This window comes from Leptosomus discolor, chromosome 25, assembly GCF_034619465.1.
Source record: "Leptosomus discolor isolate bLepDis1 chromosome 25, bLepDis1.hap2, whole genome shotgun sequence".
NCBI lineage: Eukaryota > Metazoa > Chordata > Aves > Leptosomiformes > Leptosomidae > Leptosomus > Leptosomus discolor.
Window position 1 is genome coordinate 3,364,063 of NC_141415.1, and position 18,146 is coordinate 3,382,208.

The following is an 18,146-nucleotide window of genomic DNA, read 5'->3' on the forward strand; positions in this document are numbered from 1 at the left end:
CTTTAGTATGTACAGTTCAGCCTAATGGTTAAATCTGAGAACAGTTTGATGGAGAGGACAAGCGAATGGCTTTTTTGGGAGGAGAAAAAGCTAAAACCTCCTATTGTTCTTACTTTAAAATCCAGGTTTCTTTACTCTTCGCTTGTCTGTAACAAGAGAAACAAGCATTGGAGGTGTAAGACCCCTAGCCTGGGACATTAAACTCTTGGGAGGAGTCACGGAACTGAGTAACTGTGTGTTCTGCATTGTTGCAGCAGCTGTGCTGCGTCTGAGCACACTTGAGCTGGCTCCGTGTGCTAGTCCCAGATTTCCAAAGCTGTGACTGCTGCACGGCGTGGTTTTTTGGTCTCCTGAACAAGGCCGGTGTCAGAAACTGCAGTCGGAAACAAACCGTGGTCTTTGTTAAATACACTGTTGATTCTTAAAATAAGTTCTGTAGCTGGGAAGCACACATGATGTTATCAAGTTTCCTGACACCTGTGGAAATGGTTTTGCTTCCACACTGTTAGTGACCTTTGTGCTTTTTCAATTGGCAAATTACACACGTTAAAAGAGGGAACAGTTTGCTTGTCAGAGTTCAGCGGTGCACCTCTCCTGCAGGATTTTTCACTAGGACAGAGGTGTTCATGCTGCTTTTTCTGCCTTCTTGTGTTCCATGCTGTTTGCTCACCCAGACGTGGATAACATCCTTGAACCGAAATTGAGACGGAAGGAGGAAGGGCAAGTCTCTAATTTGCAAACACCACACATTTAAATATTTGCAATATTAACAAATTGTTTTATAATCCTTGACCAGTTCTCTGTTAGCAATTCAACTGACCTTTAAGAAGGAATCTGCTCAGCGCAGTGAGTAAGAGCCTATGCCTCGCGTTATGGAAATAGTTCGACTGACAGATGCCTTTGTGCGAGGCAGGGTGTCTGTAACAATAGCAGATCAAAGCACTTCTCAGTTAAAAGTTAAAAGTTCGATTATTCTGCAGACTAAGGAGTGGATTAAGTGTGTTCTCTTAAATGTGCTTCTTGCAGCTTCTCCCATCTTCTTAGCCATATGAAAGTGCTTTAAAGACTAAAGGTAGCTTGCATTTGGAAATGCCGGGGACAGAGGGTTCCACTTGAAGTATGCATTTGACAATCACCGCTGAAGTGAGATCCATCTCTGCAGCATTATCTGTTGAGAGGTGCTGACTGTACTGCTACAGCATGCAACTCAAAGGTGGCTGGAAAAATAGGTTTGGGAGTCTACAGATCATTACAATGTTGAAATGTGTCCTCAATTAGCGTTACTAGTATTACTGTTCCTGTGGAAATCCTGCTTTGTACAGCTCGTTTAGGCCAAAGATGTCTGGACTGAAACATGCGACTATAACCAAAGTACGTTTATGGAAAACAGAGCTGACATGAGCTAGTGGATGTACGTAGCCTAAACGAGAAGCCAGCTATTTTCCTGTGCTAAATTGAAGAAAATATTTCATATCAATGGACTCTTCATAGCTGCAAATACTGATATTTCCCACCACCACCCCCTCCCCTTGCCAAGTAACGACTTTTTTGGTTCTGGTTTGAAAGATGCTGCACTTACACCGGCTGTTCATGTCAGTGGAACCACTGGTGTGTGGTGTCCTTGAAAAATCAGAGCACTTAACCCTTTCTTAAATTCAAGAAGCTGCATGCATTTGTCTTAAAATATTTTAAGTGCACCGAGTTCAGGTATTCGAATGGGGAGTCATAAAGTATTGCAGCTTTAATAGAATCCAGATATTCTTCACATTAATTCCTTATTTCTACTTGTTTACTGAATCTTGTTGCTGTGAATTTACGGTTTCCTTTGTCCCAGCAGTACAGATCCAGTAGGAGGTAGCAATGTACCCTTACAGCCTACCCCGGAGAGCAGGCCTTGCCCCGCGCAGGCAGTGTGTCAGGGAGTCGAACCAAGCTGTCGCTGTTGCAGGTTGGAGGCCAGACTGCGTATCACCCACTTACTCTGGAGCTTGTTAGTTTGTCCTTGTCATAACTAACAAATGTCCTTCCCCCTTCTCTCTAATTCTGCTCAGTTACACAAGGAGGTCCTTGAACTACACGAGGTTTCAGGCTTCAATTGGTAGTTGTTTGATGACCCCAGGCTATTGTAGATGACGGTATGAGCTGAAGCTGGGTTTTGTCGCACTGTATATCTGTACAGATCTGTGGACTCCACTAGTTCCAAAGTGTAATTTGATGAGGCTGCTGATTTGACGTTTAGCAGTAGCCATATGTGGACAGCGCTATAAATAATGTGCTTCTTGAAGCTGAATGGTGTAGCATTACTATTTGGCTTTTCTCTCTAGTCTTCATTGTGTCATCTGTAGTGAGCTATAGGTTTTGTTTTGGGAATCTTTTCAACCTCTTGTTTGCATGGGTTCACCCAGTAGCATCCGATCCTTGCTTATAGATTCCTCAATACACAGTCAGCACAGCTTACAATCCACTCAAGAGACGTATGGTTGATGCCGAGACATGAACGATGCGAACACGATCCGTGGGGTGGCGTGGGGATCTCACAGCGACCCTGTGTCAGGCAAAATGAGTGTTTTGGTTTATCCGTAATGCAGCTCAATCCACCGACTGTGGATTGTACCCTGTGTACCACATCATCAAAATCTTTCAGTCCTACATATCTTTGCCTTTTTCTTTTTTTTTTTTTTTTTTTAATTCTTCTGTTGGCCAAGACCTTGGTCAGAAATTTGTGCTGGGGGTGTCCTGGTCAGGAATCACTGATACCTGTGGAAAGCAGTGAAAGGCATCTTGCCAGGGCTCAGGATGGGGAACTGGGGAGGCCAGATTGAGCTGTTGGAGAAGGTCACTTTGGATGAGATTTTTCCGAAGTGGCTTAGCCAGCTCCCACAAAGGCTTGGTGAAGTCAAGACCGTTACATTTCCTACCCACTTTTGGGAAAGTTACACTTCATCTGTAATGCAAAGTTCTCCATCAGTAATGATCACTACTGAGCCGCTCCAAAGTGGTGAGAGTAATGCTGAGACGTGTAAATTGTTCCGTCAGGAGCCTGCCAAGCTGCTCTTTCCTACGCTGAGCATCCTCCCGCCTGGTGTCCAGCGTTGCCTCCACGACTGGGTGCCCAGACAGATAGTGCTGCTGTTGTGAGTAGTTTGGGTGGTAAATGAGAGCTCACTTGGTCACTCGGACACCTATCGGACACTTATTTTGACTGCCTCAGTAATTTTTGTTGGGGCTGTAACACAAGGAGCTCCAAAACGATAGGGTAGGAAAGTGAGGAGGCTCGTGCCAGCTCCCTGCTGAGAATCGGGGGATTTCCTCCTTGGGCTGGGGGCGTTTTTGTAGATCGCTGCAACTCTTCCCTGGAGAAAAATTGCAACAAACTTTGTTCAAATTCTTGACATCAACAGGAAGTTTGATGTAAAAAAACCCACCTCTTTTCTATGTGAAAGAGTCCACACTTTACAGAACTTTCACTTAAAAATGCAATTTAAAAAAAAAGCTACCAGCTGTTGCAACACTTGCTGCCCCATGTCAAATTTTGGTCCTAATATCCCCGGCTGCTCCCCAGGCTTCGCAGGATGGCTCTCGCGTGGGAGCCTGGCAAGCCTGGCCTTCCCTAATTTAATTTTAGGGCAGCATTTACGCTGAAGAGCAGTCCTGCCTGTCTGCCTCCAAGAAGTCTGTGATGGTGATTTGAAAGGGAGGAAGAAGGTTGAACGTGGCTAGAAACGAGCAGACTAATGACTAGGTCCCAACTCGAATGTTGATATTAAATTCCTACAGTTGTTCTCCCTAGTCAGTGAAACTGAAGATGCTCCATTTCAATTCAATAATATTTAAAATTAGGAAGAGTTTCACGGCTTAAGCAAACAGATGAAAGCAATTGGGGGGGACGGGGGAAACCACCCTTGTCCTGGGAACGGAGACAGGATAATATTCTGGCGTAATTCCAATTTACGTCAAACAACTTGCGACCATCCTCTTGAGTGGTTTTGTAAAAGTGGTGCTAATGTGTATAACCCTTCTAAATTTTTCTTTTTCCCCTTTAACATTTGTTTACCCCTTCACTGTGTCAGTCACAACACACCGCTCTTGAATCTCCCAGCTGGTCTTGACTTGTTGAATTTATTTTATGCTTTCACTCTTCTTTAATAAATACATTACTTGCAAGCAGTGAATTGAAAACAAAGCAAAAGAAAAACTACCATTAGTGATTGGACAGTTTCTTACTTTGTGTTACATTTAACTGTTCTTTTGACAGCCCAGTTTTTAAAGCCAGGTTCGTATGGAAATGCTTTCACTCCACTTGCACTGCTTTTGGAAATAGCATACTGCTTCATCTGTCTTTATTTTAGTGCATTCATAACACAACACAGTCAGCACAATGTCTCATCTCCACGTAGCAAAAGATTGCAAAGTACTCCTTGTCCTTTTTATTTCTTTTTTTTTTTTTTTGAAAATGCAGCCATTTTTGTCAGCACCGGCTTTTCAAATCGGATTCAATAATCCTTTGTCAGATACAGTTGCAATGCTAATGGTAGAACAATTAGTGCCTTATCCACAAAACCTTTCAACTTTGGGCCCCTTTTGCATGAAGGACTGTGCGGTCGCTGGGGCCGTTGCAGAAACGGTCTGCAGCAGATATGGTTGCAGGTAAGTTTTCCTCCACTTCCAAACGGATTGTCTTCTCCGTGGGGTTTGTGGCTGGAATCCATATTTGTTCATTTTTCCTTTTTTTTGCATATATTGATTCAAGCTTTTATAACCAGACATTTCCTTACTTCTCCTTTTGTATTTTTTTTTTCTACGTAGCCCTAATTATGTCCTGGGGGAGAGCCAGTAGTGTGGGAAAGACGTACACTGTTGCCTCGAAAAACACAGAGAGACGAAGTGTCTTGCTTTACTGGCATAGGTGAAAAAAAAAAAAGTAAATTTATACTTGATAGAATCTTTTTGAGGAAAAATGTATCCATGCAGCCAATATCTTTGGGAAGATTGTGTCTTTCAACCTGATTCACCAAAGTTCTGCAAACTGTGTGGTCATTTTCTTCAATGTGGAGTGAGTGAAAAAACACTGCTATTGTGATTTCTGTTGACGACTTGGTTATTTAATTAAAGAAACCTGCAGCAGCATATTTTTTTTAAGACTCCATGTACCACTCAATGTTACGGATTCACAGCCTGTTGTAATTCAGGATATTTCTGTGGTATCTTGAGTTGTGATTTGCCTTATGACAATTGATAATCAGCAAATACATATTGGATTTTTATTTTTTATGATTAGAAGTTGAACATGGTCCTAACTGAGAGTCCTTCTCTGAGGAGCTGACAGTTGGTCTCCGCTAGTAAACTGATGCGTAAGGGATAAGCTGTCAGCTTCAGAAGCTTACAAGGGTGCTGTTAGCATTCTTGTTCTTTGTTTCGGGGAAGAAGTCTTCCATAAAAACATAATGAATTCCGCTCGGAGCCCTGCTCAGCCCTGTTTTCAAAAGCTGACACTTAATTGCTGCCTCAGTACTTTTCCACTTATTCCAAAATACCTTTTTTTTTTTTTTAGGAAGATGAGACATTATGCTTATTGTTTCCCCTACATGCACTAATGGTTCCTTGCTGTTAACTTATTGCTAGGCCTGTTTCATTCTAACATCTTAGTATTTTTGTTAGTTTACATGTGAAATGCATCACCCAGTCTGTGCTTGAGCTCATTTTATTTAATTGATTTTATTTTTTTTGTTTTACTAACCTCACTGTTTTTTCAGTTTAATATTGGCTGCATGCTAGTTTATATATATATATATACATATATAAAAAAAACCCAATCAAGTCTAGCCTGGATTTTGCTATGATTGTGTTTTGGTTTCTAGTGGTGGGGCAGTCTTGCACTTACAACTTACTCAGTATTATAAAAGCCTGACACACAAACAAAATGACTAAACACATTGTAGATTTTCTTTACAAAAAATCTTAAGTGGTACTGTCTAGGTGATGGATATGATTGTATAAATAGCTTGATTTTATGCTTTTTACTGTCAATTTTTATTGGTACAGTTTATTTTCTCCCACATTGCTTTTTTATTTACTTATTTATTTTTTTTTATTTTAAACGTGATGCACAAAAGTTGCCCAGCACACCATCAGAAAGTGACCGTCCCCGATACCCTATCCCCCCTGGAAAAATTCTAGCCAGCAATTTTTGACATTTGTCTTTCCCTTTTATTGGGCATATATTGCCTTTTCAGTAGCATTTTTTTGCATGCATATATATGTAGAAAATCTCTTGCTCATCACATGTTTAAATGTCAGCGGGAAGGGAAGAATATATTATTGGAATATTTTTGGTTTGTTTTCTCTGTTCTGTCTGTCAGGATAATATTGGACACCGCTTACTCCAGAAACATGGGTGGAAGCTGGGCCAGGGATTGGGAAAGTCACTGCAGGGTAAGTCCAGTAGCTTGTGTCTGAAACATTCAACACCAGCTTCAGTCTCTAACAAAATTATTTCTGCTTTTTGTTCCTAGATTAGATTTTCTTTCCATTATTAATATATCCAATCAAATGCACTGTTGAGTTTCATATTTAGCAATTTGCAAGTGGAAGCTGCTGCATCACTTATTGGTACAGGTTAGACATGATGTGTGTCGTGTATGTGTAAGAATCACAGTGTTTGGCCTTTTTGGAGGGAGGGAATTAACTGCCTACTTACTAACAGGTAGTTGTGCAGCTTCTAAAACTATAATGAAACTCTGCTGGCTGGATGCTTTGATATTAAAAGAATTAAAAATACAAGCTAGTTTACGATGATCTGTGTGCATGTTCACAGTGGTGTCAGAAGCCATTAGAAGGCGAGTAAAAGGGCCCACTGAAGACTGAAAGTGGTGGCAGAGGTTCTCATGGATGGGAGAGGCTCACTTCTGGTTTCTCCAGAGGGCTTTCACGGGTTTGACTCATTTCTGTTCCCCAGCAGTCTCTTTGTTAGGGGTTTAGCAAATCTCCTTGAGACGCTGTAGTGCTAGTTGAACCAATGCACTTAGTCCTCATGCTGTCCTGAGCCTAAATTATTCCCATGACGCTAAATCCCGTGATTTAAATTGAGCCAGTGCAGCCCAGTTCATGCGGGTGGCTTTAGCTCTTCCCCTGCCCGTGTTTCCAGTTGTGCAGAGGCCCCAGCCAGGGCAAAAGCCCGTGCCTGAGTGAAGGCAGCGCTTCCCGTCCGTTGGTCCTCGTGAGCTGCCGGTGTGCACAGCGTCTGCCCGTGGTCCTGCGAGCGAGGTGCTCGGTGTTGACCGCAGGCACTCTGTGCCCGGGCGGTTTCTGTCGATCTTCTTGTAGTGTTTGAAACTCAAGGGCGCCCTGAGTTCCTCAGAGTAACTTAACTCGTGTTCCCATGCCCTTAGTCTGAAGACCTGGGAGCTTGTAATTGGACTTCCCTACCCGTACAGTGAGCCCAGTAGAGAGATTAAGTGTTTCTGTGGAGGACTGTCGAGAGGTAACGAGTTCTCTGAACTCTGGGAATGCATATTAACCTCTTGGACTAAGGCACTCTAACTTCTCAGGCAGGACTGCGTTGGTGGTTAATGCTTCTGGCTTCCTCTAACCTGGTTTCATTTGAAATCCTCTGGTTAATGCATGGCACTTCTTACAGTCCCCTTGTCCTGTGCTGGTGCCACAGCTCAGGACGTGGTTGTAGTTGTCACCTCTTGGGCTTCTGCTTTGGCATGGCGTTGGCTGGACGTGTAATTTGGTCTGTTTTCTCTTCTGGGTGCCCTGTATTGCTCTGTGCGTCACCAGTGTGGAAACATGGAGACCTGAAAGAAGCTAAAGCCTTGTCCCAGCCCCAGCCGGATTCAAAAGCAGAGCCCCAAGGGGCCCTGTGCCGTGTGGTGTGGCAGGCCCTGACGTGACGGAGCAAACAGCAGATGACTGTACGGGCTTGAGTTTGGGGCAAGAGGGTGGTGTCACCGTCTCCTGAGGACGAGAGCGCCAGGGCTGCCCGCGGGGCTGATCAGGCATTTACGTTTTGATACTTGTCCAGGCTTAGATTCTCCCCCTGTACATTTCAAAGTGTTGAGTCTCTGCCCGATCTCTGACTGTGTTATCGAAGCTTGTCTGGAGCTGCCGTGGGCATGGGCCGGGAGGGTTTTCCTGTGCCTCCTGCATCTTAATAGAAGTGCAGGAGTGAAACCAGCCTGTCTACGTTAACCCAGGTAGGTGCTGAAACCTTCCTAAGGTCAGCTTTGGAGAGCGTGCAGGGATGGTATAGTGCCTTTCACCTTCGGGAAGGAAAGCAGCGCCCTGCCCGTCTGACAGACAGACAGACAGCGTCGCCGGCCGAGGTGCGGGGCAGGCAGAGGATGCGGAGGAGTGTGGCTGCTCCAGCTCTGCTCGACAGAAAGACAGCAAGGGTGCTCCCTCTTCGTTACGAGCAGCCAGTGCCTGCTGCCTGTGGCGTTGGTGATGATCATGTTGGGAGTGTTTAATTTGTTATCCAGTGACCTTTTTACATGAACTTTAGATCGTCCCCAAATCCAAATATAAGCTGCCAGGAAGGAAACGTTTGCATCCAATTTGAATCTTATTCTGGGAGTTTGGAGAGTGAAGTCACTTGATGTGCACTGAGAATGGAAGAGCAAAACAAAAAAGTTCTCCCCCTCTTCCACGCTCCCTTCTTGCTCAGAAAAGACCGGGAGAGATTTCTCAAGAGATGTAAGAGTAGCAAATGCAGAGCATCTCTGTTGTTAACAACTTGCTTTGTGTTGTGCTTGAGCCTGAAATCTGAAGCAGCCTACGGTTAAGAGTTACAGCAGTAGTAGAACCGCTTCAGGTTGTCTTTAGCTGTGGAGATGGTCTCTGACTTCCTGCAGAAGGCCTCTGCAACAAACCCTCAAAACCCTAAATCTTGGTTTACATATATGGAATTGATAACGGCATTAATCTTTTTTCCATGCAGTTGACTAAAAGGAAGTCGATGAGTTCAGTGTGCTTATTTTTGTTAGGTGGCTTTTAATTCTAGATGTTCATCTGAACTGGGGCTCCCTCTTTAGTTTTGGTGAATCTAAAAATGGTGCTGCATTATACTTGCCAGTCACAAACGCTTATTTCTTTTAGTAAGGCCCTTATGTGGCTGTTCAACAAGAACTTCGTGCTGCAGGACTGTACCGTTGTGACGGCCTCCTTGGCGTTAACTGCCTGCTGTGGATATAATCCAGCGGTGAGAGTGCTGAGCTGTTTCTCTGGATGACAGCTGGAATAGCCCAAAATTCACAGTTGCCAGTTGTTGGTGGTAACAATCTGCTGCTGTAGTACAAAGGTACCCAGCAGATTGGCTCATTCTCTGCAAAATTTCAGAAGCAGAGTGGGTCTGCACCTACTGGGCAGCTCCTTGCGGTGTAACTCTTGTTAACCATCGTAGCTGGTGGAAGAGGTGAGCCACTTGGATGGGAAAGCAAGTGTTCCATGTCCTTAATGACCTCGCTGTCGAAAGAGAAGCTATATTCTAGTTGTGGCACATCTGCATCGTTTGTTTTCGATGCGTATTGAGTGGAGTATCAGACAGGGATAGTGCTGTCGGCTCTGACCATGCAAGTGCTAGAATACTGCTTCAGAGAAGCTCATAATGAATTCAGCGGAATCGTTCCTCTGCTCGTGTCTTCTCCTGATGTTTTTCACATTTTTTTCCCCCCAAACAACTTGTGTTATATTTGGAAATGATGCTTCAACTTGCTAACAGCCAATGAATATGAAAAAGCAGAAGAGGGGGTTGCCAGTTGACAGGGATCTTTTTTTAATCTGGAAAGTGTGGCTTGGGGAACCACTTTTCTGTAGAGATTGTGATGGCTGTGCTCTTAAATGAGAAAATGGTGATTGTAGACTGTTTTCTCTGCAGGGGGAACACGTGTAATTGATAATCTAGAATTCTGTGGTCTACTGAAAAAATAAAGTAGCAAAAGATATGGTTAAAAACGCTGGCTGACCTTCATGTGAAGCCCTGTGCTAAATGAGATTGAGGATTGTGAATAAATCAGAGGAGTTACATAAGTCAGAAGGGGAATGAGAGGGCTGAGTGAAATCTTGAATTCAAATACTCTGATGATTTCTTTTGGAATAAGTATTTCATATTAAGTTAAAGTTCTATTATGAAAAGCATTGAGAGATTGACATGCAGAAGTGGTATCATTTTAATCAGACGTTTGAAAATATTTTTATAAGCTCTTCGTATTTACCCTGCGTTTTCAATTTTTTGACAAGTCTTGTTTAAAAAAAAAATAATTGTGCTGAAAACTTGGGGTTTTTCTTTTGGGCTTGTGTGTTTAGTATGAGGTGGTAGTACTCTAGAGGAATAGGTGCGAGACTAAAACCAGTAGTTTAATCTCATTGAATAAGACCAGGGGAAACTGAACAGAGTAGGTAAATGCTATCCTTAGGAAAGACAAAGGCTATTAACTTGCTTTGCCAGAAAACACAGGAATATGTGACTTCCCTTGATGCACTCGGGAAGAGGGTAACACGTAGGACACAGGGTGAGATGACCTAGCGTTTCAGACTGGCTGATGTTTTAGTTTGTCTCTCTTGAATCGGTTGTCTAGCTCACCTGGGGAGTCCTGCCTGAGGAATCAAATGGCTCTGTGGGATGAGGTCAGGACTGGCGTGTGTGGTGGGGAGTATCTGATAAAGGAGGACAGGGTAGACCCGACAGCGAAGGGCAAGCAGGCAGGCTTTAAAGGCTGGTTAATGCCCCCATCTCCGTACTGCTGAGTGAATTCACAGCCATTCTCCTGTCCTCATGGTTATCCTGCTGCTCCCTCTGGGGTAGCAGGGGCTGTGGGGGGGAGCAGGGTGGGCAGCGCTGAAGGGATGGTTTGCTGCAGACAGAGGTGGTTTGGAGGGCGCAGATGGGTCGGTTCAAAAGGTTTGCCTGCTGGTTACTGGCCGTGTGGAGAGCACTCTCAGGAAGGATTGACCAGCTTTGGTGGACAGGTCTAGCTCATACTTTGCTAGTCGCCCCGTGAGTGGGTACTGGGTAATAACTGCAATTATTTGACACAGTTTTCTAGATTTGCCTTTTAAAAGTTCTCTCTTAGGGAGATGTGCTTGCTTGACTGTGACCTTGATTATTTAAAAATGGCTCCAGCACCTGTACAGAAAGCGGTCGTGTTAAGTTTCCCTGTACCACAAACTGTGTGTAGTGTACGATTAGTTTGGTACATTTAAAAGCATTGATTTAATTCACTTTCCCACCGTACTCCCAAGACTGGGATTAATCTGGTCTTTTGTGATATCTGAGAGGTGAACCAGAATCTGGTACTTTGCTATGGCAACAGATAACGTACGTGTTTGTCATGGCATAGCTACTCTTTAAGTATTTCTGTTTAGATAATACAGGGTTTAGTGTAGAGCTAGAGTTGAGCCTTGAAACTTGATGTATAAAGTTTGCTCCTTGTTGTTTGTAGGGGACTAAGGCAGCTCTTCCGTCGCCTGGCTATTGTTGTGATGAAAATGTTACACAGTGGAGTCTACTAAGCGAAGTTCTGAGGTGGATGGCAGCGCTTTGTGGGATGCTGTTTTGTACTAGTACTGGGGTTGTCTCGGGTTTTCAGAAAATAGGGGGCAGCAGGTGGCTGTGTCTGGAGGGAGGTCCCTTTTGGGACAGTTAGTTGAAGTAGCAGTAGCTTTACCTGAAGCCTTTGGCCCAAAAGAAATGCCTTCTCTCCCCTGATTCCTATTCCTATTTAGTAATAACTTTCTTTTTGTTTGCTTATGTTTTTAGCGAAGTTTTGGCGTCTTTTCAGCATAACTACTCTGAATCTTCCTGGAGGGCAGCGAAACTGGTGCAGTGCTGCCATGGAGGAGGCAGGCTGCCTGCAGTCAGAGCCGTGTTCAATGTCACGGGGCTCCTGGCAGTGCCATGCCAAGCTGGGAGCCCCTTCCTGCGTGCTTGTTCCCTTCCACAGGCTCACACAGAATCACAGAATGTCAGGGGTTGGAAGGGACCTCGAAAGATTGAGTCCAACCCCCCTGCCAGGGCAGGACCACCCAGAGCAGGTCACAGAGGAATGCATCCAGACGGGTTTTGAATGTCTCCAGAGAAGGAGACTCCACCACCTCTCTGGGCAGCCTGTTCCAGGGCTCTGCCACCCTCACAGGGAAAAAGTTTTCCCTCATGTTAATGTGGAACCTCCTGTGCTCCAGCTTCCACCCGTTACCCCTTGTCCCGTCATTGGCCATCACCAAGAAGAGCCCGGCTCCGTCCTCCTGACGCTCGCCAGTCACATATTTATAAACATTCGTGAGGTCACCCCTCTGTCCTCTTCCACTCAGGCTAAAGACAATAAACCCTTTAGGGTTGTGTCAGGACAGTGACACAGCAGTCCCTGTTGATCAAGGTGTGCTGCAGACTCATGGTATAAGTTGTACTGGTGACACGGAGGGCACAACAGATCTTTGGTTTCATTTTATCCTTTCATGAGCATATAAATTATCTCACAAGGTAGCAAAGTCAGATAGATCAATTTGTTAGAAAATGCTAGAATTCAGTTCTTCCATCCAACTATTTTTGCTGTGTGATTCTTTTCAATTAGAAAAAAAAAAAGCACAAGTGGATTTCTGCTCTGACTTGCAAATTCTGCAATGGTAAATATAGTCATTGCTCCCTCCCTTCAGTTATACTGTGATGCAGTTCTATTTGGCACGTTCTTCATGAAATCTGGTCAGACAAGCTCTTGTTTTCCCTCTTGGTATAAAGGATGAGCAGAATGAAAGAACAGAGCTGTCTGACAGAAATGCTAGAAGATGCGCAGAGAGCCTGCAGGTGAAGAAGTGGTCCTGTGGCTAAGGCAGGAAATATCCGTTCTCTGGCAGCCTCTGTGATAATTCTTGTTTCTGAGATCAAGCTTGGTAAGAGTCCCTGTTCCAAGACTGCGTCAGGGGGCCGCGGGTGATGCACGCTCTGTTTTGTGGATGCCGGTTGTGTTAGACATGTGGGGAGTAAGAAGCAGAGCTTTGACCACTCGAGGGACTGAGGTCAGTTGCAAATGTGACCACTTGGCAGCTGCGGCTTGGAGAAAAGCGCTCAGGGTTTGAATTCCAGAGGTCTTGAATCCTGCCTCTGTCACCAGTTCACCAAGTGGCTTGCAGCTAATATATTAATCTATTTTTCCATTTGTTAAGTTCTCTGATCTCATGAAGGCAAACAGAGTAGATGTTTGTCAGGCCTTGAGAACATGGAACAATGAACATCCGAGAAAAACAGCACGAGGAAATGAGGAATGTTATATTTCTTTCTGGGTTTTGAATATTTGTAATAAGAAAATATGGAAGAGAAAGATAACAATGTTTAACAGTGCCTTTATTCATTAAGTGTGGAATGATTTGGCAGTCTTCCCCAAGAAGTAGATGTGAACATGCTCTTATCTTCTTGTATCTTAACATGTCCTCGTGGGAACCTGAATTCTGGCATGGACTAACATGTCCACGCTTGTTTGCAACATAAATCATTGCAATAGTTTTAAGACGAACATCTTCACGGGAAGTTAGCTTTGAAAAACGTGGGTAATGTGGCTTTGAAAGCCTGCTATCATCACACCAATCTTCATTACCATGTCGAAATCCACGAGACCGCAGACCTAGAGGAAGGTTTGCTTGATGCCTCTGTCTCCTTTGGGGGAAGCAGTTGCACCCTTGTTTGCTTTCAGACGTGTAATATCCTTCCCTTGATTACGGGTGGTAAGTTTATGGGTTACTTGAGCGTGTGCAGCCAGCGAAATCGTTGTTCTTCCAGTGACATGTGCTTATTGTGACAGAGACGGCCTTCTCTTGGCTGAGTACCAGGCTTTATTGCCCTTTGTGTTTGTATAGCGTTAAAGCAGTTTTATTAAACTGTGGGAGATGGATGTGTGGGACGTGAGCAGTCATGGCCGTGGACAGCCTGCCACCACTCTTGCAGTGTAGCCTTAAATCAGACAGGACTCTTCATCTCTCTCTGCTTACTGAGATGAAGACAGTGACTCTTATCTCTGATTTGTATTCTAGATCGACCAAGACTTGTTCTTGCTCTCACATCTCCCATGTTGTTCTTTAATGCCGTTGATCATCATTTGGGTTAGGGATGTTTTTTGACCCGGACTCTGATGTGCCTTCCCTTGCAGGGAGCGCTGCTTGGTTTTCTGCAAGTGTCACCCTTGGCTTGTGCGTTGAGGTTTCGAGCTCCTGTTTGAAGTTTTCCATGGGATTGGGGTGCTTGCCATTTCTCTTTCGCTTGTCACTTCTCTCCTGCTTAGCAAGGATTAAGTTCACAGTGTGGTTTTGGAAAACAGTTTCTCCTCACTGGGACTTGATGCTTGTTGCTGAGGATGATGGACATTTCAGGCTTTGTTTGAAACTGTTGATGGTTTGTGACCCCTTCCAGAAATCGAACATAAACAGGATGAGCTCACAAATCTAATTCTCAAAGGAGACCAGGAGAAAAAGTTGCCCTTGTTTGTTTATTTGCTTCTTGGAGCAGTCGGAGTGAGCCTGATAATGTAGTGTCATCTTTAGCCAGCGTGAAGCCACCACAGAGCATGCTGGGGCTTGTTCACCAGTAAAAATTTGTGGTTTTCCTCATCTCTCCCCTTTTGATGTACTGAATGAGGAGTCTGACTTTTCAACGTGACAGCTGTTGGGCTATCAAAACATGCAGTAGCCCCAGGAAAGTTTTGACAGCTTGCAACATCTTAATCTTTGAAAGTGAAGTTCATCCATGACCACAGCGACTCCTTCCCATCTCCAGTCTTCACCGAGGCAGGGTAGGTGAACAGTAGTCATGCCCAGTCCCTGTGGGCGCATTGCTGTGGGTGTCGGTAGCCGACTCCGGGCGCCTGCTGACCTTTCACAGCCTGCAGCGGGGGTTGTGCCGCAGGTGGGCGAACAACCTGACCCACCAGAGCGAATCCAGCGGCGTGATTGTGAAACTCCCCAGCGCTGCCTTTGCACAGCCCTGTTCCTAATCGCTGCGGTAGTCCCTTTCCAAGAGCAATTCAAACCTCCTAGAAGGCTGTCTCTTACCGTGGTTTTGTTTTTGGTTGTGGTGTAAAGATAGCAGATAAGTAAAACTCCTCAGTGCTCAACAAGATCCCATCCTGCTGTTTGTATCCTCCTGAGACTCCCAGTTCATGAAACTCTCCTCCGATGAAGAGTGTGATATCAGTCTGTCCTCTAGGATTATATCCCACAAAGCTTGTACCTGGGAGGAATTTCTATTAAGATGTCAACATCGTGAGCAGGATTACGGCTGTTCTGTTACCTCTGTGACGCTGACGTGCTGTAAGTGATACACTGAAGTATATTTGGTTGAACTACATTAACACATCATTTTGGGGGTGCATCTTTTTTTCAGTGGGAGCATCCTGTTCCTTGTGTCGTTAAACAGACCTTCTGAAACGTCTTGTGTCTGTTGCAGTGCATGGTATTGCTGGAGGGAGGAGTTCTGAATCTGCAAATTGCCGATGAAAACTGTTTTCTGTTTTGACTGATTGGGGGAAAAAAAAAAAGATAAAATGTGCACTAGTGTTGACAGCGCCAGCGTTTCTAGACTGGCTCAGATGGCAGGTCCATCTGGTGCAGCGTCCTGTTCCGGAGAGCAGAGCAGCATCTACCCTCCGTGTCCAGAGACGGAGCACACACCCCGCAGCCGGCAGCTGCGACACGGCAGTCCTCTGCGTCCCCACGACTTGGGGGCTGGTACCAGAGCCCTGAAGCGTTAGGAGTAGCTCCTTTCCCTGTTCATTTATAGCACTGGTGGCAAAGTTTTTGCTCATATCCAGTAACTTTGTGCATTTAAAAAGGAGAGAAATTGGAGAAGCCTGCCCAGCAAGGTGCTTCCCGCTGGCTGCTGCCTCCTGCCCAGCAACGTGCTTCCCGCTGGCTGCCTCCTCCCTGCCACTGGCAGATCTCCGGGCAGACACAGGGCTCGAGGAGGAGGGTGGCTGTCGGGGTGTGTTTAGGGGTGAGCACATTTTTCACAAGTTGAGAAAAAGGTTTCCCCATTTCTTTGGGAAGAGGAAAGCAAACCGAGTATATCTGGCCAGTTTTGAAATCTCCTTTAACTTCTGAATAATGGAAATAATTACAAACTTCATTTACTTTAAGAGATTGGATATTCTAAGGTGCAACTCTGGTGTAAGCTGCTTGTTTTTCCCATCCTGCTGGAGGTTTGTGCTTGGTCCTTTCCTCGAGGCTTTCCCTCAGATGGAAGTGTTTTATACAGTAACCCACCCTGGTCTGGGGTTTGTACCATGTGTATGCGACTGGTCTGTAAAGGAAGGAGTTTGTGACCTGGTTCAGAAAGAAAGTTTTCGGGGGGGTAGGGGGCTGGGGCGTGGACACAGCTTTGTGAGTTCTGCGTGGTTTACCATAGCGGGAGGGTTAGTGGTCGATGTGGCAGTGCTTGCAACCCTGCATAGTGGCATGAAGTGTGGGAATTCTTGCCCTTTCTTGGAAGCTCGCTGTTTCCTTTCGGAATATGTTGGTGTACCCGATAAGGGTCAGCAGGAACCAGAAATCTGGGAGTCCCACAACATCCGAGAACCATGTTACATGCTGGTAAAGATCCCGTTGTCATGCACAGTAGCTCCGGAATAAATTTTCTTCAGGAAGCTCTTTAAAAGGAGAGCTGAAAAAGCTAAACTTAAAAAGTCCTGTTTTCCCCTTTGGCTGTGCTCCATCTTCCGCCCAGCCCGCTTGGCAGTCAGCGGGCGAGGGGCGGCCCTTGGGCAGCACAGAGCCCCTTCCCCTCCCTCGGCCACAGGGGCGTTCTCGGACACGGGGCAAGGCTCCCCCGGCGCCCGTGACCCCCCGGTGCTGTGCCCGGCAGCGGGTCCTGCTGCCCCGGATGGAGCCGCGGTGCCGGGGCCGGCTGCCAGCGCCGTGCTGCAGGGGCTCGGGCTGGGCGCTCAGCGGGACGTCCCGTGGGTGGCTGTGCTGGCGGCTGCTGCCGTGTTCCAGTTGTAACCAAACGATGGTTGAGTTTGAAACAAAGGCATCGCTTTTCACGTTGAATGTTGTCCTCTTACCTGAAAACAGAGCTCCTTTTGACCCAGAATATTTGTAATTAAGATCCTGATTCATTTCCTTTTTAAACTCTTCAAACTGGGCCGCCACCAGGAGCTCAACCTCTTCAACACCCAAAGCTATCAGGTTGTGAGCGCAGCTCTGGCAACAAATAACTGCCTGAAATCTACCAGCTCCCCGATTCCGCAGGGCAAAGCATGGTGATGGGGTGGAGGGGTGAGGAACAAGCCTCGTATTATTTTTCTTTTTTTTTTTTTTTTTTTACCCATCCTACCTGCCTACTACAAACGGCCTATTTTCTGCCCCTAATGGTTTCTGCCTAACAAATGGTGTTTCTTTTTTACAGCGTTATGATCCTGGACTTGTTGTGGTGATGGTAAACTTAGCAGTGGTAATTTTTTATTTTCAGACTGAATTACTCCTTTTGTCATCAGTGCACCAATATGTTAGGCTTACTTTCTCTGTTGTAGCCATCATCCTTCTGCTTGGTCTTTCATTTTCCTTTCCTTTCCTTTCTTTATGCACACTTGTCTGATCCTTGTTCATTAAAGGGTATTGCTAAGAAGGGATGTTTCTGTTTGTGTTAGAACTGCCAAAATCAGTTTAAACGTAAATTTCTAATACTGTCCAAACTTGATTTTCCCCCAACACGATGGGCACTAGCACTTGCTACTGCAATTTCCAAATAGATGTTGAAAAAAACCCAAAAACCAAAGCCAAAACTTTGACTGCCTTAGAAGGCAAAAGTACTGATGCATTGTTTGTATGCAGGGGTTTACCAGGGCAATGAGGCTGCATCGAAAGATCTCAATTGCTGGACAAATGAAACAAAACAAAACAAAACAAAAACAAAAAAAAAAAAAAAAGAAAAAGAAAAAAGCTTGGAAAAAAACCAATTAAATTGTTGGCACTTGCTGCCAGCCATTCCATTTGGGTTCACCGCTTACCAGTAAATCCCTGGCTGAGACGTTATGAAAGTGATATTGCACTTAGGAAGTCATTTTTATAACCTGTCTTTAATTTGGTCCTTTTGCTAAAAATTGCAGTCACTGCTTACTTTATTATACCATTGGGCGTAAGAGAAACACTTTCAAAAGGGAGAACAATTA

At 45.0% G+C, this 18,146-nt stretch overlaps 1 protein-coding gene across 1 annotated transcript in view; it reads left to right on the plus strand.

Annotated features, from left to right (window-relative positions):
• The first annotated feature begins 6,397 nt into the window (after positions 1 to 6,397).
• GPATCH8 (G-patch domain containing 8) overlaps positions 6,398 to 18,146 on the plus strand; it is a 32,806-nt gene continuing 21,057 nt past the window's right edge. The window contains exon 1 of the mRNA XM_009949680.2: positions 6,398 to 6,432. The gene's annotated coding sequence lies outside the window, so the exon portion shown is untranslated. The remainder of the gene's footprint in view (positions 6,433 to 18,146) is intronic.